We start from the raw sequence: 24,089 nt of genomic DNA, 5'->3' as shown, positions 1-24,089 counted from the left end.
GCAGCAGTTTTAACATTTTGAAAGACCTTAGTAGAGTCTGGGTTGAGCTACGCTGCAATTCTGGGGAAGGACTATCTAGACTAGAACAGCAAAAGGAGAGAGACGACACGCCATCAGGTTAAAGGAAGAGACAGTCACCCGCCTTTGCTGCTTGCTGAGAACTCACAGGACACCAGTGCAGGACCGAATCTGTGGGCAGTCTGACTCAGTGGAACTCCTGGAATGCAGACAAGCACTTCCGTTTTTACCACCATGTTGGTAAAGGGAGCGTGAACTGCTTCTTTAGCCTGTCGCCTGCAGCCTACAGCTGAGCTCAATGAAGACAACTGACTCCCACTGTAGGTAAACATGCGTTACTGAGTGTAAAAAGACCCACAGGTTGCTTGATGTGTTCTCTGTTGTTCAGACCACGGGCTTCACCTCAAAGGACAGCGTGAAAGCAAATGCATTGAAATATCCTCATCTCCCTGCTGTCCTGATAGTAGACGCCTTGAGAGTGAGGTTGCACTGGCCTCTTATGGCCCAGAACAACCACTGCAGGCCTGATCACAGGGAGCACTGTTGAATTTAGATGCACATAAGTGCAACATACTATTTATTACTGATTCCCAAACTTTGTGCTCATCTGTTCGTGACGCCCCTGGCTAGTTTTCACGGCGCACCAGGGAGCTGCAGCACACAGTTTGGGAACCGCTGAGCTAAAGTAACAGATCCACACCCCACACAAAAGGAGGACCCTTATAGAAATAGGTCTGGTAAACTAAACATATGTAGAATTGTTCCTGACCACTCACAAAATGAAACAAAAAAACATGCTTTGCCATTAACTCAACCCAATCTGAGAAACAAGATATCGGGCACTAAATATTCTGTTGAGGGCTCCACACATACTCTAGACACTAGCACAAATCAGGTGATAACTCTCAAACCCGTGGGGGGCGTGGCTTGGCCGTGGACCGGAATGGCCGCACAGAGATGAGGCTCTCACGGCTATGGCAACTATCCATACCTTTCCCGGACGCTGTAGTGGCATTAAACATCGTGAGCAGCCGGCGGAGCATCAAGGATATCCCACAGCTGAAGCGCTGCCGGCGGATTGATGAGGCGAACGAGGATCCGGACGAGGCGGTGAGGGGAGTGGCAGTGTCGGCTGTGCGTGGCCCAGACCACATTTGAGATCTGAAAAGAACGTCCAGTGCTGATCAGGACACGCAAGCAGCCCCGGGAACCGCAAACACCAAACTGCAGGGGAGGGGCCTGCAAGGTGGCTCCGATGCAGGCCCAAGCAGTGCCCTCCAGTAGGCAATTTCCCCGGCGCTCCCTGGGGGCTCCACCGCAATAGTGTTCCGGTGTCGAGATAGACGCTGGGCCGCCCCCCACCCCCTGCTTCTTACAGCTTAGGAGTTCCTGCACACAACTGAGAACTCTCCTCCCCACCTGATGATCCCGAGTTGGCCTGAGGGATAAACAACATATTCACATACTGTACACTGGAAGCCTCAATTACAGCGAAGGCCTATAACTGGCAAATGCACTACCCACTCTGACGGTGCCGATTCCCAGAGCACTGAGGCTCTGCCTTAAGCCATCCTGATCACTGGCCACAACAGGTTTTCCGACATTACTGGTGACGCTGCTAAATTAACCTGAGAGGCACACTGATCAACTACGCCCTACACATTGTTGGAAACCTCGCAGTGAGGACCTGCAACTAGCTAGTACATTGTCTCCATGGACATTGCACACTGACAACACACGGATACTTAATTTTGCGCCATCCTGGCAGCTGAACGCAGAGAGTGTTTCTACATTACTGTCTGAGACCACGCCATGACCACGCAGAGGTTGAGCGCTCAACTGCCACTGTACTAAATCAGCCTTCGTCCTGGCCTCTGTTGGGGAGCCCACTGGGCACACTCCGCCCGTGCCTTGCCATGCAGACAATCCTTGTCCTCCACTTTCGCGCCCTTTAATGCAACTGCGGCCTGGGCCGCAAGGACCCTAAACAGCGCCTACTCCTCTTCGAGAAAATAGTGGTAACTCCAAGTGACCAAACTAACGCCATGGCGGCAGGCTGACAACCACCCACCATACCAGCGGAAGATGCCAGTCAGCTGACCTCACTGCTGCTATAAATGAGGGCAGGATTCAAAGCCCTGGATGTTCGCTTTGACACATTGGACAAACACATGGCGGACCTTGGGGCTAAAATCCAGGTACACGATCGGCGCCCTGATGTGGTAGAGTCCCGTACGTCGGATCTGGAAGATGGGATGGCGCAATCCCTAAAGAAAATAGATTGTATGGAACGGATACTGAAAGATGTTGCGATAAAGAATGAGGATTTGGAAGCGAGAAGCCGTCGTAATAACATTCGCCTTGTGGGCGTTCCCGAATCCACTGCAACTGTTTGAATGGACAATATGGTGGAAAATATCCTGAACAACCTATTTGGCAAGGAGGCGTTCACCCCTGGCTTCATGGTGGAGAGTGCCCACAGGGCACTTGGCCCAAAACCCAACCTGGGCTGCCCTCCTAGGCCAATTATCGCACAAATAATGAACTTAAGAGACAGAGATACAGCATTGGCCCGTGAGCGAGGCAAGCTCTCCTGGCAAGGCTCCAGACTATCTCTCTACCCGATTTCACCACCATGGTGCAAGACGCAAGACGGAAATACTTCAGTGTAAAGGCAACACTTAAGAACTTGGGTCTAAAATATGGCATGTTGTATCCTGCCAGACTATGAGTGGAAGTCAACGGACGAACCTGTATCTTTGAGAATCCGACGGAGGTGCAAGAATTCTGCCACAATTATAAACTTAACAACAAACGCTCCCCAGACGCTGACGACGCTTCCCCCCGCATAGTGGTATAGTGGCCAGTGCAGACCTGTTTTCGAGCTCTGGCCTTGGCTGAAAGTCTGCTTACCTCCTATTGACACTCATTTATTTGCTTGAAGTACCTACTGGGAATCAATACATAAAGTTTAACAGTTTATACAGGTTGCCAAGCCATGGGAGAGTGCACGTCCCCCCCTTTTGGTGTACACCTAGCGATACTTAGGAGATGATAGAATGTACCCTAACTGGTTGTTCTTCAGTGCAAATAGAGACCCTCGGGTACCATGTTCTGTTTTTATACAATGGGCATTGCCTCTCCGAATGGGCGGGAAGGCTGGGTGGGGGGAGGTGGGAGGGGAATGGTTGTTTTTGCTTAGCATTGAGTTTCTAGCATGCTTGTTCACAGACACATCAAGTAGGTACACATGTTGGTTATGCTTCATTTCTCCGTTCAACACATTATTATGGTGCAGGTAGGTCACAACTCTGGCCCCTCGGGTATTACGCTGGTCACATGGAATGCGCGGGGGTTAAATGACACCCGCAAACGGAGACTGGTGATCCACTATTTGATCTGACATATGGTTGACATTGCCCTGTTACAAGAGACACATCTATCACCCAAAGATCAGGCTTGTTTGCCTCCTCATGGGGTCCGAACAGATTTTTCGCGAACTATAGCAATTACGCAAGGGGCACGGCCATTCTCATACACAGACGACTCCCCTTTAGGTGCCATTCTGTACTTCGAGACGATGATGGTACATTTGTAATTGTAGCTGGAGCACTGTTTTATTACAAAATGGTGCTGGTCTGCATATAGGGTCCCAACATAGACTCCCCTGATTTTTCCCATGCACTTCTTTCTAAACCACTACAGCTGGGTTCGCTCCCCTTACTATTAGGGGGTGATTTCAACATTGCATTCAACCCGACCACAGACAGCACTTCAACTGCACCAGACCCCAAATCTAGAGCACGCAAGGCTTTGCAATCTCTGTGCGAACATTTCTCTCTTTTAGACTTGGGCCGTTTTCGAGATCCAGTACACACTACGTATATGCACTATACTGGTTCTTATGATACGTGGTCTCGGATTGACTATTGTTTGACCTCCCCAGAACTATCCTGCTGGTTCCACGAACTACAAACACTCCCCAGGTCCCATGCTGATCCTTCCCTGGTTCTATTTTCATTGAGGATCCGTCACCCTGAAGGGTTTGAAAAACAATGCGCTTTAGACGATGAGTTGTTCAGACAGAAAGTGCAGGATGCCATAGAAGAATACTTTGAAATTAATACAGGATCTATGGACTTGGAAGCAGTGTTGTGGGAGGGTTTTAAGGCATACATGAGTGGAGTTTGCATCTCTAAAAGTTCTGGAGTACTTTGTGAACTGCGTGGCACACTTTCCACTGGAAAAGGAGCTGGGAACACTGGATGATGGACACAAATACTCCCACCTACTCTCCGCGAGGCAGTCATCATCCTACTCCCTAAACCGGGCAAACACCCCCTACTGTGTGGCTCGTATTGTCCCCTGTCGCTTCTAAATGTAGATTATTAAATCCTTGCTAAGGCACTGGCAATGCACCTTTCATTGCTAATGGAATCTATAATCTCCCCAGTCCAATCAGGCTCTGTTCCACACCGATCCACAGCCTTCAATCTCCGCACCCTATTTAACAATTTGCACAGAATAAACCCGTAGATTCCCACTGCGGCTATACTTCTGGACACGGAGAAGGCATTTGACTCCCTGGAATGACCTTTTTTCCTTTCCATTATGCAGCGCATGAAGATGCCACAGGGATTCATTGCCACCACAGCTCTGTTATACAGTCAACCCACAGCTAGGCTCCGGCTCAATGGCACTCTATCAGCTCCCTTCCCATTATCTCGAGGAACGCGACAGGGCTGTCCACTATGTCCTTTGTTATTTATACTAGTGATGGACCCCTTGTTTAGGTACCTCCAGGAAAAACATCTGCACAGAGGTTTGCAATTCAACACTGGCCCGATGTTAATATCTTTATATGCAGACAACACAATCTTATATGTTCGCCACCCCCAAACAAACCTGGACCCTCTTATCAGGGAGATCCTCCACTTTGGTTCCTTCTCGGGGTTGGGGATAAATTGGCATAAATCTGTCGTCTTCCCTCTCATGGGTGGCATGACCCCCTGGGACCCGGAATTTCTGCTGGACTCGTGCACTGATTCAGTAAGGTGCTTAGGGGTACACATTCACCTAGATTCAGATTATTAGGAACAAATATGGAGTGGTGATTTCCAAACTCGAGGCGCGAATAGACTCCTGGCTCAAACTCCCACTATCCATGGCGGGGCGAGTGCCCTTATTAAAATGATTGTACTCCCAAAGTTCTTTCCGACGGACGTCCCTGGTTTGGCTTTTGACCACCGTATTACAATTATGACAGTCGAAATTCAAACTGGACGGTCAATCTGGCTGACTTCCGATGGGCTCGAGGAGCCCATCAGCTAGTTTGAAGGGCTGCATCACCCCCTGAGGACGACGGTTCTGCCTTCGGGATTATGATGGCACTTTCCAACAGAAAATTCATGCCAACACGGATTTTCTGTCAGAAAGTTCCTTTGGAGGCACCTAGCAGGGCCCCCGATCCCCCTGACCCACAAGTTGAGGGACACATGTGTTGCCCTCCTGTAAATCCCTGCATTGTGTGGCAGGCACCTTGAAGTGGCAATCACACGGTGCAGGGATTTACACAGGCTCCCATTTCTCTATGGGAACTTTTGCTACAGGTGGTTTATGGTCGATAGAGAAATGGGAGTATGCGTCTGCACCATGTGCTGTTGCATTGTAATTGCGGTGTCGGGACTGCAGACAGGAGGTCATTCGGTTCCAAGACCGACATCATAATCATGCCTTAAGTGATTTGCCCAGAATCACAGGATGCTTGAGCCTCCTGCCAAGACTTGAACCTGGTTCCCCAGCATCAAGGTCGGCCACTCTGACCCTTATGCCACAAACCAGAAGGTATTTTTGTGTGGTCCATTTATATCACACACATATATGCCCTTTGTATATATAGTCCCTGTAAGGACATAATTTTTTTATAATTACCCCCAAAGCTTTGGACTGATGCTGATGTTTTTTTTTACTTTGAAGCTGCACTAGAACTTACCAACTAGGCCACAGTGCCTGTGCTCTGACCTGTAAAAGTCTAAGTATAATTGGTATAAGTTAACCTACTTATAAGTCCCTAATATATAGTACTGGGGAAAGTTAGGGCCTGTAAGATAAATGTACCTCATGGACAGAAGCACGGTTTATGCCACCACAAGAGTGCGAAAGCAAAGAATGACCCCCAGGCTGCCATTGAAGACTCGTAGAGAGGTTTTTTAAACTGCTAATTTGATTTTGCCATTTCAACCCTTCAATAGTCCAAACCTGTCCTCTTACTATTTAAAAGCCAACCCTAAACAGGTCTAAAAAGCCCTGAGGACAGGGTGCATTAGATTTAAACAAACAGGTCTTTTAAACCTTATAATTCAAGGTATAAAAAGGGTTCAAGTTTTCCAGTGGCAGGTTTCTGTTGCACACTGTCCTCGAAAAACCCAACAGCCAGCTGCCCTCCTGGGAGAGGTGTGAAGGACTCTCAGGAAGAGGATCAAAGGGCACACTAAGGGAAGTGATGTGACCTCTTTCAAGCAGGATGTTCAGAGTGGGTGTGGAACAGCGTGCCTCAATGGGGGACCAACCATTTATGGGCAAATTGCTTTTTTTTGTTTAGGCAGGCAGGCTAGCATCTAGGGTAGAGTGGGAAAACCTGGTGCCTAACCGTTTTCTCTAATCACCATCAACCCCTAGGCTTATAGTGAGCATAAAAGTGACACCCCTGGCATCCAAATGTCATATTTGATGGTAGGAATAATAATAATAATAAGCTAAACAATGTAGCCAAATAATCACATAATTTCTCTAACTATGAGAAGAGTTCATCAACAATCAATTTATGAAAGGTAAACACACATTTGTTATTCCTGTCAGTTAGTTGAGTCCTAAAGAGAAACATTAAAAAATTCTGTTTACAGAAAAACATATTTTTTTTATAACAGAGCAAATAATGTCTCTTTTTAAAAGTGTACATTCATAACTACTTAAGTGTCGTTCTCCTCTTTTTATTGTAGGCAAGCAAAGAGTTTACTCTAGTATTTCAGTTCCTATTTCAAACAGCTTTTCGCTATTTAAAAAAAAAAGAAGCTAACCAAGTATAATTCATATATAAAAAAAAACATTTAATATGTGCAATTGGTTTTATCAAGCCATCTCTGGGTGCAGGTGAGATTTACAAACCACTGTCTTCGGCGTCTTGGTTTATGATGTCACCTGATATTTTATTTCCATCTAATACGGAAAAAACAAATATTACATGAGTTGAAACTAGCTAAACTTCAAATGTATATTTTCAAGACTCCGTGAAATGTGTCAGGGGGAAATGGAAAACAAAATACTCAGAAAGCTGTTGACATAAACTTGTCTTCACTCCAACCTCAGGAACATATGCTTCAAAATGCTTATAAAATGTAGTTGTAGTTGCATCAATCCCTGACAAGAGCAACTATTTTCCTAGTACCAACTTGCTGTACATACACATTCTTGGCATCAGCAAGACATCTTTTCAATAAGGTGAACAAAATGCCAAATCGAGAATGTTTAAACAATTTAGTTTGTCTCCTCAATCGTTGACTAGTTACTTTGTCATGCTGTCAAATAATGGAGTGCTGAGCAACAAAAAAAAGGCGGAGCAAAATCAGTTTAAATCTGTAACACAAGGGCTATCAAAATAGGCTGGTTATTACTGCATGTTTGTTGATTAAGCAGGATCTTATTTTTGCATTTTAAAGCTAGACAAAACTCGCCCCCTGCTTGCACAATATAAGAAATTAATAAAAATAGATACACGAACATTTGGTATACAATTGTGCTAATTAAAAAGGTAATTGATTTTGGGAATCCATATCTATACAACATGCATCTATGAAATTACTTTATATTTGCTACTGAAATAATTGAAATGTGCACGGTTCCCTGTTCAATAATATTTATCTTAACACACACACAATCAGTAAGTTAAAAAGTGATAAAATGCGTGCTTACTCTAAAAGATCCTTCAGAAGAGACGGACATTGTGGTGGTGTTCCTGGCCCAAACACTGGGATAAAGCAAAGTTTTAAATTAGTGAATTTTGGACAGAGTGAGATACCAAGACCATTTTAATTTTCACTTTCCTTTTTGTGATTACAGTTACTTTCTTTCGAAGCAAGTTCTTGGGCTTAGGTTTTGCCATTACTAAATTTGTAAAAATATGAATAAATAAATAAATAAAAAGAAATGCAGGGTTTCAGCGTTTCACTTTGTAGCCCATCGCCGGCATTGCCAAATGCCAGAGTTACTGCGTGCCAAGGCAGCCTTGCCTTAAAACCACAGCATGACTTTTTCTTACATAGTCCTTCCTCCTCTTCACCCCAATACCTAACGGTGAAAAAACAACATTTCAGACGGTAATCATGATTCAAGAAATGGGCAGTCCCTTCTCCTTGAATCTCCCATCCTTATGAAAGTACGTTGCATGTCCCAATTCTTCTCTGGAAGTACCACAGGGATCTGGAACGCGCACCCTCAGAGCCTCTACATAACCTCTTGTCACATCACCTTGAAAAAGAACCTCAAAGTTCTCCATTTAAATTGACATTTGGGCTAACGATTGATATTTCTTCTCTCTTTGGTCATGGTATAATCATGTGCTTTTCCCTCTCATGAGGGGGTAACTTGTTGCCTGCTCTCTCCTGAGAACGAATCCATTATTTTATTCAACGATTACTGTTATGTGTTGTCTCTAAAGTAAGATGCTCTGATGTCACCATGCCTAGTAAAATCACAAAAATAAAAATCCCAATATTTACTGTCTAGTTAGCTCCAAGTGAAACATCTATTTATCCCTTTTCTCCCTTTATCATTGTTTCCTATCATGCTTTCCTCCTTACTCACTTTTTTGTCTCCCTCTATCTCACTCTGTCTCTATCTATTTTTTGCTCATGGAAAAGCATGATGATAATAATAAGTCCTGTTTCCCTTAAAGCCATGGCACAAATATAGCACTGTGCTCTGATCTGAATGTTGCCATGCACTAGAAGCCCGGGAATAGAAAAACAAAAGTACAATTGTGTATGTTGATACCAGCCCTTCTATTAAATTGATGATGTAGATGTTTGCAGATGTGAAAGCAAACTCTATACCACTCAAAAGGCTCAGAATAAAGGCCACCTCCACAGCAGACAATGACAATGATTGAACGCCATGCCTCTTACACGGCAAAAGACAGAGGGCCATATTATCAAGAACGGCAATAACATTATCGCCACTTTAGCAGCAAGAAACTGCAGCTTAAGCGGCGATAAGGGGCTTGATAATATGCCCTAGAGAATTCCAATAGAAGCCCATGTTTGTGGTCCTTCACACCAGAACCTGGGCTTCTATTGGAATTCTCTAGGGCATCTTATCAAGCCCATTATCGCCGCTTTAGCGGCAGTTTCCTGCTGCTAAAGCAGCGATAATGTTAACACCGTTCTTGATAATATGACCCCAAATGTACTGTGTGATAAGAGGCATTCGTGGTTTGTCAGTCCATTTCTAAGGAGTGGTAAGAGCATCTATTGTAGTACATATTATTAGCCAGTAAAGGGCTGTAGGAAAGTAGTATATGTTTCTTATGGGTACCCCCGCTGTTTGCTGATGTCTCACTGTTTTTGGACTAGTATGACTGGGATCCTGCTATCCAGGACCCCAGTCTATCTGCTTTATCCCTTAAATTGCTATTTATGTACTTTAAGTACACTCCAGATTGGATACTGGGGTTACATTATCAGTCCCTAGTATATTTTACACATGTAGCCAGGGCATAGGTACCCAAGAGACCTCCCATGGGCTGAAGCATGTATTATGCCACCCCCGAGAGACCATTCATAATGAAACAACAGGTCTGCTACTGCAACCTGTGTAAGCTGGTGCTGGCACAAGTTACCTAGATATAGGTTCACTATATCTAGCTACATCACTACACTTAAAAACCTATCAGTCACCCCTATGGCTGGCCTTATCAATCCTGAAGGAAGGGTGCTGGGTTTTACATGAGAGGGTGGCCCTGCATGAGTAAGGCCCCTCTGCAGCCTTTGGAGATCATTCTCCGTGGTTGTCTGTGGAGCAGTCAGACATTTAGGTCAAGGTGGATTGTAACCTCGCGGTAAATGCTAACTTTAAAACAGCTGCGTAGAAGCATGTCATGTTTGGTGTCAAACACCTTGGAATCATTCCTGGGGGGTATGATACCACCCTTCAGAAGTAACTTTCGTTGGTCACTGGTCTACCCAGCACTAGCTTTCTCGACCCGGGCAGCACAAAATGGACGCTGCCAGCCACAGACACATTTCTGCCCTCTTGCTGCTGAGCCAAGCTCGAGCAGAGGAAGGCATGACAATAGGCATCTTGTCACAGGGAGGTGTAACCACTTCCCAGACAGGGTTTAATGTATTGGGGCTGTGTGGGTGCACTATGAGAGTGCTAGAAAGCCTGCAGTGGGGGCACATTTGGTGTCCCTGTGCATAGTCCAGCTTAAACCAGGACTGGGAGCCATCGGCTCCTGCTCTGGTGTGAAACTGGACAAAGGACATGGGTGTCCTGCCCCTCCACTAGGAGGGCCCCCTGAATCTGTCCAACCCTCTCCCGTGGGTATAAAGTGGGTTGCCTGGCTACAGGACATTAGATTTTACCTGGACAAGATTCTGCTAAGAAGAAACCAAGTTACTCCCTTGCTCTAGCAGGTACCTAAGCACATCTGACGGGCTTGCTGTTCCGAAGCTCCTGAGGATTCAGAAGATTTCAGCAACACAGGAGGTGGGTTTCCAAAGGTCCCTGAGGTCAATCTGCCCTCTCAGCAATTCTGAGGCCAGTATCCCTCGTGGGAACTGCACGACCTGAACCCTTGTGGACTGCGTTCATTTGCAAGTGCATATGCTTGTTGGCAATTCCCGAGCTTGTGCATTGGACTCTGTGTAGTCTAGACCCTGAGCAGTATTTGCACCAAAGAACTCTGGCCTCCTCACCTGAGTGCTCTGTGGGCTGGTACTTTGCAAGCTTGCTTGAGGTTTCCTTGCGAATCTTGGTCCATTGGCCTGTTGGTCCTGGTGAGGGTCAGCTTATTTGTTCTTGGGCTTCCCTGGTTGTTCCAGACGTGCCCTGACTCTCCATTGCTTGGAGAGTCCCCTGGACCTTGCTGGTCCACACCGTAACTTGTTTTTCCTCCTGCGTGGGTTGCATTAGCCAAGGCTTAATTAGTGCTCCAGCCGGAAACCAACTCCTAAGCACTCAACATAATTCGTGGAACAGCTCATTTCTGGCTCCTGGTTGTCCTAGACATCTCCGGATCCCCATGGCTGAAGAGTCAGGCATCCCTTCACGGCAGCAGTACTTTTTCCCAGCACTCCATTCAAAACGACGAAGGTTTCCGACACCACTTGACCCCTATGCACCCGCTCCTCTGGGATAGGTAATTCGGGTACCTTGGTTTCCACAGGTGGGTAGGCCTTAGAAACTCTTACATTTTAAAGGCTTTGCTTGAAGTCCTCCTAGAAGTGTCCTTAAACTATAACTTTGCAACTGTGACTTTCCCATAGAGCAGTGCGTGTTTCCTCACTGCACCTGATCTCCACGGGCTCCCTGAGTCACTACCTTTGGTGATTCCTTGAGGTCCCAGTGATTCAGCGCGAATATCTCCAAAAGTTGGTAATAGGAGATAGCGATGTTAGCGACTGTTTCCAGTCGCTAACATCTTGGCACGCCCACTTTGCATGTCATTAGTGATAAATATCACTGACATGCAAAGCGGGGCCCAAGATGGTCGCTATCTCCTATTTGCTGTCACTAACTGGTGTTAGCGACAGCTTGGAAATAGGGAGATAATTTTATCTCCGCTTTCTTGGCTTTTAAAGCCAAAAAAGCGGAGATAAACCCCCTTGATAATATGCCCCTTTATTTTTGTAAAGTAATAGCTGGGTACATGGGCTGGAATCATTGAAATAGTGTATATTATCATTGGCATCAATATCTTTTTAATAGAATCCATTCTACCCCACCAAGAGAGGAACAATAGGTTCAGTTGTAAAATGTCATCAAAGTCTTCTTAATATTTTCGAAGTTTAATTTGATTGTATCTTTAATTATTTTGGTAAACTATAATCTGAGCTACTTTATGTTTGCAGGTTGCCAACTAAAGCTTATTCTGGTAAAATGTTGGCTATTACCATGAACATGTAGTCATCATCGACTGAAAATTGTACCTATTGAACCCAAATTTGAAAGTCGGAGATGATTGTGTCTTGGCTAATTTTAATTAGAAAAGGTTCCAGTAATTAATAAATAAAAAAGGGGGTAGGGGACATCTTTGATGCTCTCATCTGAACAAAGGGAAACAATCACAGAAGATATCATTCATAAATATAGTGGGTCTAGGACCTGTATATAGTAAGGAAATCACAACCAAATCCTGCCAAAGCTGTTCTCAACATCTAATGCAGTAGCCGCTAGGGGATAATCCAACTTAGAAGCAGTACCTAAGATGTTGAAAATAATAATAATAATAATAATAATAATAATAAAGACATTTATAGAGTGCCTGGTTACGCCGTCCCGGCGTGTCCCCGCGCTATGGAGAAAGGACTGTCTGACATGACGCAATCGACAAAATTAACCACAGAGAACTAGTTGTTAAACAAATGAGTTTTAAGCCGGCGTCTAAAATTAGTCTCTGACCTCTCCAGCCTGAGGCCAACCGGAAGTGTGTTCCAGTTTTGAGCTTCTAAGAAGCGAAACAAGCGGCCGCCCATTCTAGCTTTCTTTATTTTGGGTACTGCCAACTGCTCTTTGCCCGCCGATCTCAGGGCCCTTCCTGGCAGATATCTAGTGACCAGATTCCTAAGATATACTGGCGCCTTGTCCCAGAGAATGCAATGGCAGGTGAGCAGGGCTTTAAACAGCACCCTTTTTTTTTACTGGTAACCAATGGAGAGCGTCAAGGGCCGGCTTTGACGCCGCCCTTCGTGGCAGCCTCATGATCAGTCGTGCTGTGGCGTTCTGTAAGACCTGTAGGCGTCCCAGATTCTTCACAGACATACCTAGATATAATCCATTTGCGTAGTCAATGCAAGATGTTATAAGGGCATGTATCAGCGTCTGTCTGGCTTCCAGCGGGAGCAGGTCTAAGGTTTTGCGTAGGGTTTTTAAAATGCCAAAACACTTTCCCACAACACGGCGTATCTGGCCATCATAGGAGAGGGTAGGGTCCACCCATACCCCGAGGTTCTTTACTTCCATACTGGGTATCGGGGTAGGGCCCAGACACTGTGGCCACCATTCTGAGGTCCAGCTGGATCTGTCTCCACCAACCACCAGCACCTCGGTCTTTTTGCCGTTCAGCTTTAAGCAGTTCTTGTTCATACAACAGGCCACTTCCTGCATACATTCCTTAAAGTTGGATGACTCGACCGAAGGTGCCTGGGATAGGGAGATCAGCAGCTAGGTATCGTCTGCGTAGGAGACTAGCTCCACACCAAACGCCTGTACCACCTCAGCCAAAGGGACCATATAGAAATTGAACAAGGTGGGGCTCAGGGCAGAACCCTGAGGCACCCCCTGTTCCAGTGTCAAATCCCTAGAATGGAATGTTCCTCTTAGGACCTGAAAACTGCGCCCTGTCAGGAAAGATTTCAGCCAGCCCAGAGCAGGACCCGAGACACCCCCCCTGCTCAGACACTGCAGCAAGGTGTAATGTGCTACAGTGTCGAACGCTGCACTGAGGTCTAACATTATCAGTGCCATGGTGTGTCCCGCGTCCACCCCCTGCCTAATGGTCTCCGTGGCCCTTAATAGGGCGGTTTCTGTGAAATAACCGGATCGAAAACCTGACTGAGAGGGATGTAGAAGGTTAGCCTCGTCTAAAAACGCCATTAGCTGCTTATTGACCACTTTCTCTGCTACCTTGGCCATGTAAGGCAGAAGCCAAATAGGTCTCAAGTTTCCTAGGATGTCATGGCTGACGGAGGTTTTTTTTGTAATGGGCAGGACAACAGCTCTCTTCCAATGTGCTGGTAGCCTCTGTGATGTAAAAGAGATGTCTAGGAAATGCCTGATGTAAGGCTCCAAAATCTCCAAACTCTCCCCCAAAACCTTGGGGGGAGCAGGGTGTCTAGGTGAGCCTGATTTAATAGTGCGACAGATACTACTTAGGATCTCAGGAGGGGGGACTGAAAAACAAGTCAGTCTCCTCCCCTTCCGCCCATCTCCCACAACTTCCTCAAAATCCACCCCACTCACTGGACAACCAGTGAAAGTAGAGTAGATATTTCTCACCTTCAGGGAGAAAAATTCTGCCACTCTATTACATTCATCTTCTGAGTCATTACTGGGAACATTTAGGTTGGCCACAGCGGAAATCTCCTTATATATTTTTTAAGTTTGATTTTATTGAAATAGTATAGGAATTCAAAAGAAAAATCAGGGGAATGAAGAAACAGTCAATATGAGACAATCAAATAATTATACAAAAAAAGGGGGAAGAAGGGAAATGGAGATCATATAGCATATGATGAGGTATGTACCAATAAGCAAAAATCTGTAAAAAATGACAAAGTAAGCAGAAACTATAAACAAAGTATAAACAATTACACAGGTAAAATGGAAAAAGAGAATCAAGGTGGTTTACGTACCTTAGTAGAATGGGCATCATGAGTGATGGAGGAAGGGGCAGAAGAGGATATGTAATTCACTAAAGGGATCCAGAGGAGATCCCGCTTTATGGCTAGAGAGACAGGGGAAACAAAATTAGTGTCTAACCTATGATGAAAGCATATTGCATTCCACCACGATTTGAAGGAGACAGAGGCAGCTTGTTTCCAATTGGAAGTGATATGGTGAAAAGCAATGGCCAGAAATAGATCCATGAGGAGATAATGAGTATTTACTTGGGGAAGTGTGGAGGATAGAGAGCCTAAAAATACTTGAGCAGGAGAAGAGGGAGTGTTGAAGTGAAAGATTTTCTGAAGTTGTGTCCAGACCAAATTCCAGAAGTGAGAAATGGGGGGGCATTCAAAAAGCATGTGAAATAGATTTGCAGAAGGACAAGGACATGACCAACAAGTGGGGAGAGTGTCTGTCGAGAAAGAGGACAAAGCAGCAGGATTAAAAATGGTACGATTATATATAAAGTAAAGAGTTTGGGTCGTATTGGCAGCCCTAGAGGTCTTGTGTAATTTGGACCAAATTTTATCCCATAATGCAATTGGCCAAACTAAAGAGAAATCCTGTTCCCACGCCATTTCAACTTTCGATTTGGACCTATCAGCAGAGAATTGAAACGAGTTGTACAAGAAAGAAGCTGAAGGAGAAGAGTCCAAAACAGAGGCTATAGGACGATGTGCAAGGGGATGGGGTTAGAGTCTGGTAAGGATGCAAGATAAGACAGAAGAATGGGATGAAGAGTGTCATATTGAGAGCGTGAACCAGAGGGCAACGAAAATTGGGACCTAAGGTACCCCTTCGGGGGTCGAATTCCTGCGCTATATAAGAAACTAAATAAAATAAATAAAAATGGTCTGAGAAAGATAGAGGAAGATTGTGAGAGAGGAGCTGAGAGATCCAACGAATACCGCGAGAGAGCAAAGTTTTCCAGAAAAAAGTACAATTACGGATCAAAGGGGTAAGAAGAGGAAAGAAACGGAGAAAGGAGCTTGCGAGAATGAGAAAGAACAGAATGACGAAAACGAGACAAAGGGGAAGTAAAAGATAAGAATTCACAAACCTCGAAGGGAGAAAGAAAAGAACATTCAAGTGTTAGCCAAAGGGGAGGATGGAAAGGGAGATCCGTGGAAAACCAACGAGCCGATTGTTTGAGAGAAAAGGCACGGTGATAGGCTTTGAAGTCAGGGAAGTGAACTCCAGAGTGCGATTTGTCCTTACGTAGAGAAGACAATGCGATGCGAGGCCTTTTACCCTTCCACAGAAATTTCAACAAGATAGAATCAACCTTTTTGAAATAGTAGTCGGGAATTTGAATTGGTGTCATGGAGAGAGTATAGAGTAGGAGAGGAGAAAGCATCATTTTGATCGAACTCAGGCAACCCCACCAAGACAAGAAAATTGGAATCCAACGAGTAATAGCGGATTCCAATTTTTGGGAGATATTATCGAAATTGAATTTCAAAGTGTCTGCCAAAAGGGGAGCGAACCAAACACCTAGATACTTAATTTTAGTCGGTTGCTACGAGAAACCAGAAATATCAAAGAGATGTTTCTGACATAAAGAGTTCAAAGGAAGAATTTCGCATTTGTCGACATTGAGGCGATAACCGTAGACAGCTGAGAAAGAGGAAACCTGTTGTAAAAAGCAGGAAGAGAAGAGACTGGGTCCGAGCAGTAGAGGAGAATGTCGTCGGCATATACCGAAAGCTTAATTTGATGAGAAGCAAAACAAAAACCAGAGATTGAGTTATCTTGTCGAATTTTGGTAAGAAAGGGTTCTAAAGCCAAAATAAATAATAAGGGGGAAAGAGGACAACCCTTTTGAACCCCTCTTTGAAGAGTAAAATAGTCAGAAACCGCACCATCAACAAAGATCGACGCTTGGGGACTGGAATAGAGTAGAGAAATAAGAGAAATAAACTTGGGGGGGATACCAGACCAAGAAAGAGCTTGAAACATGAAATCCCAGCCAATCCTATCAAAGGATTTCTCTGCATCCAGAGAGATAGCAGCAAGTGGAAAATCTAGCGAAGAGGCTTTGCTGAGAATGTTGAAAAAAACTCTGGAATTATCCGAAGAGAGAGGACACTTCACAAAACCGGATTGCTCGGGGCCAATCAAATCAGGTAATATGGGGTCCAGACGAAGAGCCAGAATTTTGGCTAAAATCTTATAATCAGTGTTAACCAATGAGATGGGCTGGTAATTTTTACATAACGAGTGGTCCTTATCATCCTTAGGGCTTGTTGAAAGGAACCACTAGAAAGACCGGAGGCCAGGAAAGTGTGATAAAGAGATAGCAGCTTTGGGAGAAGAAGGGAGGCAAAGTGATTGTAAAATTCAATGGTAAACCCATCAGGGCCTGGGGCTTTACCATGGCGTAGCTTAGAAAACGGAATGAGAAACCTCAGAGAGTGTAATGTCTGCGTTTAAAGGCTCAAAATATACATGAGACGAGGGAGGAGGAGAGAGAGACTGGAAATAAGAAAGAAGTTCGGTTGAAGAAGGAACGAGTTCAGGTGTGTAGAGAGACTTGTAAAAAAGCATGAATTCGTTAAGGATATCTTTATCTTTAAATAAGGTGTGTCCAGAAGAAGATTTAATCTGTTCAATTTTCGTGCGCTCTTTCCGAATTTTGAGATAATTAGCAAGTAACTTCCCCATCTTATGTTGACACCCATCGTAGCGCGCGTTACATTGTAATAGTGAGTTAGAGGCAGCCTCAGTGGTGACTTAATAAAAGAAACCTTGGCTTCTATGAGCTCTTTAAGAGAGGATTCAGTATTTGTGGAGTGATAGGCAAGGTCAAGCCTTTTAATATTAGCAAGTAAAGAAGAGGACTTGGCTTTGTTGGCCCGTTTCCTACGGGAGACAAAATTAATAATAAAACCTCTAGAGGCCGCCTTATAAGAATCCCAAACCATAACGTAAGAGGAAGTAGGAGTGTGGCTAAGCGAAAAGAACTCAGTGGTAAAGTCAGAAAACTCTTTACAAAAAGTAGGGTCAAGGAGAAGAGAATTATTAAACCTCCATCTACCAGAATGGGGGAAGAAGGGAAGGAGGTCAATGTCAACGAGTACCGGGGCATGGTCAAAGATCAGAATGGAACCAATGTCAGAGTGAATAGCATGTTGTGTGAGAGATTTACTGAGGAAGAGATAGTCAATGCGTGATTGAGAGTTATGGTCAGGAGAGTAAAAACTGTATTCTCGAAGATCTGGGTTACACAATCTCCAAATGTCTACTAAAGCATTGTTGTATATAGTATTGGTGAACTGGGAGTACATTTTAGAGGGTGAGAATCTAACTTTAGAGTGGCAGTCTAGGATGGGATAAAAAATTAAATTACGATCTCCACCAAAAACGATATAATCCTCAGATAGAGAAGAGAGTTTGGCAGAAATAGAGGGCCAGAATAATTTATCAACACAAGTGGGGGCGTAAACATTAAACAACACAATCGGTATCTTATCTATAAGCAATCTAACTAATACCCAACGACCCTGATCATCACATTCCTGAGCAGCAACAGAAACATTTAACTTTTTATGTAGTAATATCAAGGTCCCACCCTTCTTAACGTCAGTGGGAGAAAAGAAAACATGTCCCACCCAACAACGTTTAACTTTTAAGGCCTCGGCCTCAGAAAGATGAGACTCTTGAATAAAAGCCACATCAGCTTTTAGTCTAGCTAAATGAGACAGTACTCGTTGTCTCTTAATAGGATTGTTTAAACCCTTAACATTCCAAGTAATGACACGGAATGAAAAACAGTGAAAAATATATAAAGCAATACAAAATTCTGCTTACTGAATCAATAAAAAGAGAAAAGTAAGAAAAAGGAAACGTGATACCTGAGAGAGAGGATAAAGAAATCGGATAGAAAGAAAAGGAGGGAGGAAAGAATAGGAAGAAAGAGGTTGTAAGAGAAAGAGAAAAGACAGAAACAAACAAGATCAAGAAGACAGGACAAGTCCAGAACGAACGACTGAAGGACATACTTACGAAACGAAAAAACGCAACACGAGGACGAGGGTGGCGACGTCGAGAGAAGACGGCGACAACATCAAGAACGAGCACCAGACCTCTAATGTCACAGGTCCAAAGGGCGGCATACAGAAACAATAGGTTACCTCGGGTTGGGAGAAGAGAGGGAACATCTGTTAAAAGAAGAGAAAGAGAAGGGTGAGTATTGGAGACGAATAAACACCATGAAAAGAGGATGAGCCTAAACAGAGGAAAAATATATAAGGGTAAGATGACAACAATAATAAAAACTACAGATACAGAACAACATCAGCAAAATTGAAGAGTCCTCAGTTCCATTCAAACTGGTCTGGAAACATCCATAACGTCAGGACCATGTCGAGGAAGAAATTCTTGAAGGACGGCAGGATCCTCGTAGGTGGTGGTTCGTGTAAGTAACCTTGAATAGACATGGGTGAAAAAGTCCATAACGAGCGTTGAGGGCTCTGAGCTGCGGTCGTAAGTCCAGGAATCTCTTCCATCTATCCGCAGTGGCCTTGGAGACATCTTGAGACAGGTAAAGACGATGACCTTCCCATAAAAGTTGTTTCATGAGTTTAGCGGCTATGAGGACCTGCAAGAGATCAGTGTATTGTAGGAACAGCATGATGACTCCTCTAGGTTTGGAAGAGACTCTAGGATCAAGATGATGGGCTCTCTGAATGTTGATAGAAGCTAGAGCTGGAGCATCTAAGATCTTTGAGAGAAAAGTTTGGAAGAAAGCTGTAGGATTAGACCCCTCTATAAGTTCAGGAAGACCGTACAGGCGAAGGTTGTTCCTGCGATTTCTGTTTTCCAAATCCTCCGTCTGTTTCTCAAGTAATATAATCTCGGCCTCCATTGAAGGGATGTGAGAGCAGGAGGATTGAAGAGACTCCGTTCACTGTTCCAGGAGTAGAACCCGGGAATCTAGAGACGTTCACTTGTCCTGCATGGCCTGCATATTTTTAGTGGTGGCCTCCATGAAAGGCTTGAGAGCACGTAATTCTTCCAAAATGAGATCCATAGACGAAGGAGTTGTGGTGCTTCTAGGGGAAGGAGGATCTTTTTTAAGAGGTTTGGAGGATACCAAGGTGGAAGAGGTTTTGCCGCCATTTTGAGACTTAGGGATAGCACCATGGGAGACTGTAGAAAGCTTCAAGGTGCGAAGCCTCCCCATGAAACTCAGGAAAACAGTTGAGACGGGGGGAATTGATAACAATGGAGAAGCAGGAGTTTCATCCAAGGGGAACCATAGGAGAAACTTGTTGAACGCACTTGATGAGGCAAGTAGAGGAGCATTAATTTCCTACCAGGCGGAGGAAATTAATCCACAACAGTCTATTGCTGGAAGAGATACCATAGTCCAAAAAATAAGCGTAGGACTGTTAAATGGGTGTGGGTATCAATAAAGGAGCAGTCGACATGTAGTATTGGAAAGAGGGCTGAAATTAGAATCATTTGAAGCAAGATATGAAAGAGTCTGAGGAGGTATGCTGAGTAAAGCACCAGGCAGGCATAGTGGAACAGGTGATAAGTTGCAGGTCCAAATTACGCAAGAGAACAACAGCGCGGTGTAAATAGTTACTTGTAAAAGCAAGATCAAGCTTCATGTTACTGAAGAATCGTCAAAACAGCCAAAAGCATGCCCAGAGAAGAAATGAGCGCAATAGTACAGGCTGAAGTGAATAGGTGCAAACAAAATGGCGACAGAAGCATTAAAATCTGATTCGCGGCATGAAATAATTGCAAAAGAGCCCCAAAATGCAAGGAAATGAGCAGGTAGCCTCACCGTGTATCACATTCATATGTCTATGGGGTCTACAGACTCTAGAAATGTCCAAAGGCAGCGCAGATACCTCACATTGTGAGGTGCGCACTTGTTCACAAAATGGCGGCTGGGTCTGAGAAGCCCGGATCGCTACGAGCAAATCCTCCGGAACTGCACCAAAATTGATGAAAATGAGGGCGCTGGGCTCACCTCATATTCCGGTTCACTGTAATGTTCTTAAATTTGCTGAGAAGTCCCAAATACCGCCGCAAAATGGTACGAAGCGGAGGTCGGCGCCGGAGCCTTGAAATCACGCCGCCATTCCCGCTGACGCGCAAGCCACCACCCTCCTTATATATTTTAAACAATTCCTTTGAAGAGTTCTCCGCATCTCCAATTCTAACTTTATAATGTGCCGCCTTGGCTCCTCTCAGTAGGACCTGATATTTCCTCTGTCCCACCCTATACAGTCGCCTGTTAGCTGCTCAAAAATCCCTCCTTCAGCACCTTTCCAAGCGCTTGCAATCTGCCTTAAATTGCTGCAAGGCAGGGGTGAACCATGGGGCAGATTTCCTTCCTCTAGTGCCTGCTTTATTCATAGTTAGCAGTGCCACTTTATCAAGAGCATTAAGAATGCGTCTGTCCAGGTTTTCACTAGCGCTCTCGCTGTTCGACCCCCCTGGGGGGCCCTCTTCACTCAGCTCTTTATGAAATTTATCCAGCATGAAGCTTTTCCAATTCCTACGGGGGTATCTATTTATCACTCCCTTCCTTGTTTCCTCAGTAGTTATATCTATGCTAAGAGGCACCAAGAAATGGTCCCACCAGGGCAGTGGAATTGGAGTCCCCACCTCCACGCTATCCCAACTGGCAAATACGGGATCTAATAGATGACAGAGTTCATGCGTAGGGGAACAGGACCTTAAATCCAGTCGCATTGACCGCAGGTCCTGACGCAACTCGGCCGCTTCTCTATGCAGGGGGTCCTCAAGATGGACATTGAGGTCACCCAGCACCAGGCATTTATTTCGCCTAGTTGCCACTTGGGCAATGCCTTCTTGAAGACTGGCCCTGAAATTACCCAAGGCTCCAGGTGGTCTATAAATAAAGATCCCGGTTATTGAAGACTTTAGACCTAACTTTAATAAAAAGCTGCCAGCCTCGCTGTTACTCACAGCTAGCGGGTTCATGATACATTCATAGTGGGCTTTCGTAATAACTGCAATCCCACCTCCCCTGCCTGTACCTCTATCAACTTTAACTATATTGTATCCCGGGGGGAGAGCCTCAATTATATCTGGGTCCGAATTCGCCCCCAGCCAGGTCTCTGTAAGAAACAGTACATCAAGCTTCTCGTCAATGAGTAGCTCCGAGATCTCAACGCTGTGCTTACCTAGGGACCTGCAGTTCAATAGACCGCCCACCAGCAACTTCCTGCCCACCTGACTAGGCTGAACTCGGTTTACCTTAAAGGGGCAGTGTTGACAGCTGCTAAATTGTGTCACTGTCATGGTGTGCGTGCAGGACTTCTTTGTGGGGGGACGTAGCTGCACTAGTTCCTCTTGCCCGTATTTCAGTGATAAGCGCCTCAGTGGACCAGGGGTTCTGGCCCCGGTCCCCGTACGGCCTGCGGACGGGCTCAGACGGGCTTGCCTTAGGCGCGCCCGCTGCGCGGCCGCTGGACACCCTCATTGTCAGATGCCAATCAACCTTTGACAAAGCCTGATTGTTCTGGGCCAATGAGATCTGCTAGGGAAGGATCTATGTGCACTGATAAAATTTGTGTATTCACTACGGATATGGGATGATACTTTTTGCGTTGTTTAAAGTCTCAGTTTTCTTTGGAAATTAAACAAATCATTGCTTCATGAAATGTGCGTTCAGCAAGTTTATTATGGATAAAGGAGTTATATAAAAGTAAAAGGAGTAGAGGATTGTTGCAAAGCGTGAATAAAATTAAATGGTGATACTATCAAACTGGGGTTTTCCTCTTTTTAAAATTGAGAGTGCATTGGTGATTTCTGCTAAGGAGAGCAATATTCAGTATTTTGGGGTATTCAGTCGATTGGAAATCATCAGCTATGTCTAATTGAAATGAGTATGTCTTAGATGTCAATTAATCAGTGTAAAAATTAACAAACTCAGTCAATGTTTAGCAATATTATTCCAAAATAGAATATCAACAGAGACAGTACAAAAGATCTTAAAAATGGCAATTGGTTTGTTGTTAAGAAGCACTTTAGCAATAATCCATCGGCCTTCTGAATGGCATATGTGTAGGTATCGAAATTTTCAATTCCTTATCGTAGAGCGTTTTACACCATACATTTTCCCTATAACAAGGAAATCAAATATAGTTTCAACCCAACATTTCTTTAATTGAGAAGCTTCGAGTTCCGCAATATGTATGTCTTTTAATTGGGTTACCAAAACCCTTAACATTCCATGAGGTAACTCTGAAGATAAAATGATGTAAAAAAAACATGAACAATCAGCATGTCTATCAATTATATGAAAGAAAATCGAGTAAAATGTAAAAAAAAAAAAAACGTGAAAGCAGCAGTAATTTCCAAAAGTGCACTGGGTGAAAAAGAAATACAAAAATGAATAGGAAAAAAATATAAAAGGAGGGATGAGAAAGAAGACAGGATATAGAGAACAATAAAGACAGCACATGCCACATAAATGATGACTGAGAAACATACCTAGGAACACGGAAAAATGAAAAGGGAAAGGGAACACCAAAAGATGATGATGACAGCATCTTCGTTCCATAAGTCAGACAGGCCATCGAGAAATTGTTGTAGGAGGTCATACGAGTGGGTTCATGGAAAACAATATAGAGAAACATGAAACCTGTAGGAGAAAAAATGTATGAAGGTCAGATAATACATTGAAATTATGTTATATGATCTAACATCATATACCAAGTGCCTATCAGAAATTATTATTCATGAATGAAAAAGGGATAAAATAGTTAATTAAATAGATCTAGCGGTTCCATCTCCTCTCCTCTGCATTTTGAACAAATCTCTAAAGGACAGCGTGATCATCATAAGTGGTGGTTTTGTCTTTATAAGTCACTTTGATTCAGCATTCCTGCCTCTTAATGTGGGACACATATCCAGGAACAACTTTCTAAAATCTGCTATTACCTTTGTTGTATCTTGAGAAAAATATAGTTTATGACATAACCATAATATTTGCTTATTTCAACTGCATTCATCATTTTCAAAAGATCTATTTATTCCAGTAATAACTCTCCTAGGTTTTACTGAGTCCTTTGGGCCAAGACTGTGGGCTCTTTGAATGTTCAAGAGTGTAGACAAATCCATGTCAAGAAGCGGTGGAGGAAAGGATTGAAAATAAGTAAACAGATTAGAACCTTCAACATGTTTGGGGAGAACATAAATGCATAGATTTTTTCAGCGATTATGGTTTTCAAGGTCTTCCATATACTTTTTAAGCACAGAGACCTCTGACTCCAGATGATCGATGCATGAGCCAGTGTCCCGAAAGGTGTCAATCCATTGTTCTACTGCTGAAACTTATATCTCTAAAGAGGACCATTTATCATGCAAGTGCTTTAATGTTTTTTTAGTTTCTTTCATGAAGGATTTAAATGCACAAATGTCTA

Source organism: Lissotriton helveticus, chromosome 8 (assembly GCF_964261635.1).
Source record: "Lissotriton helveticus chromosome 8, aLisHel1.1, whole genome shotgun sequence".
NCBI lineage: Eukaryota > Metazoa > Chordata > Amphibia > Caudata > Salamandridae > Lissotriton > Lissotriton helveticus.
This window is presented reverse-complemented; position numbering follows the sequence as displayed.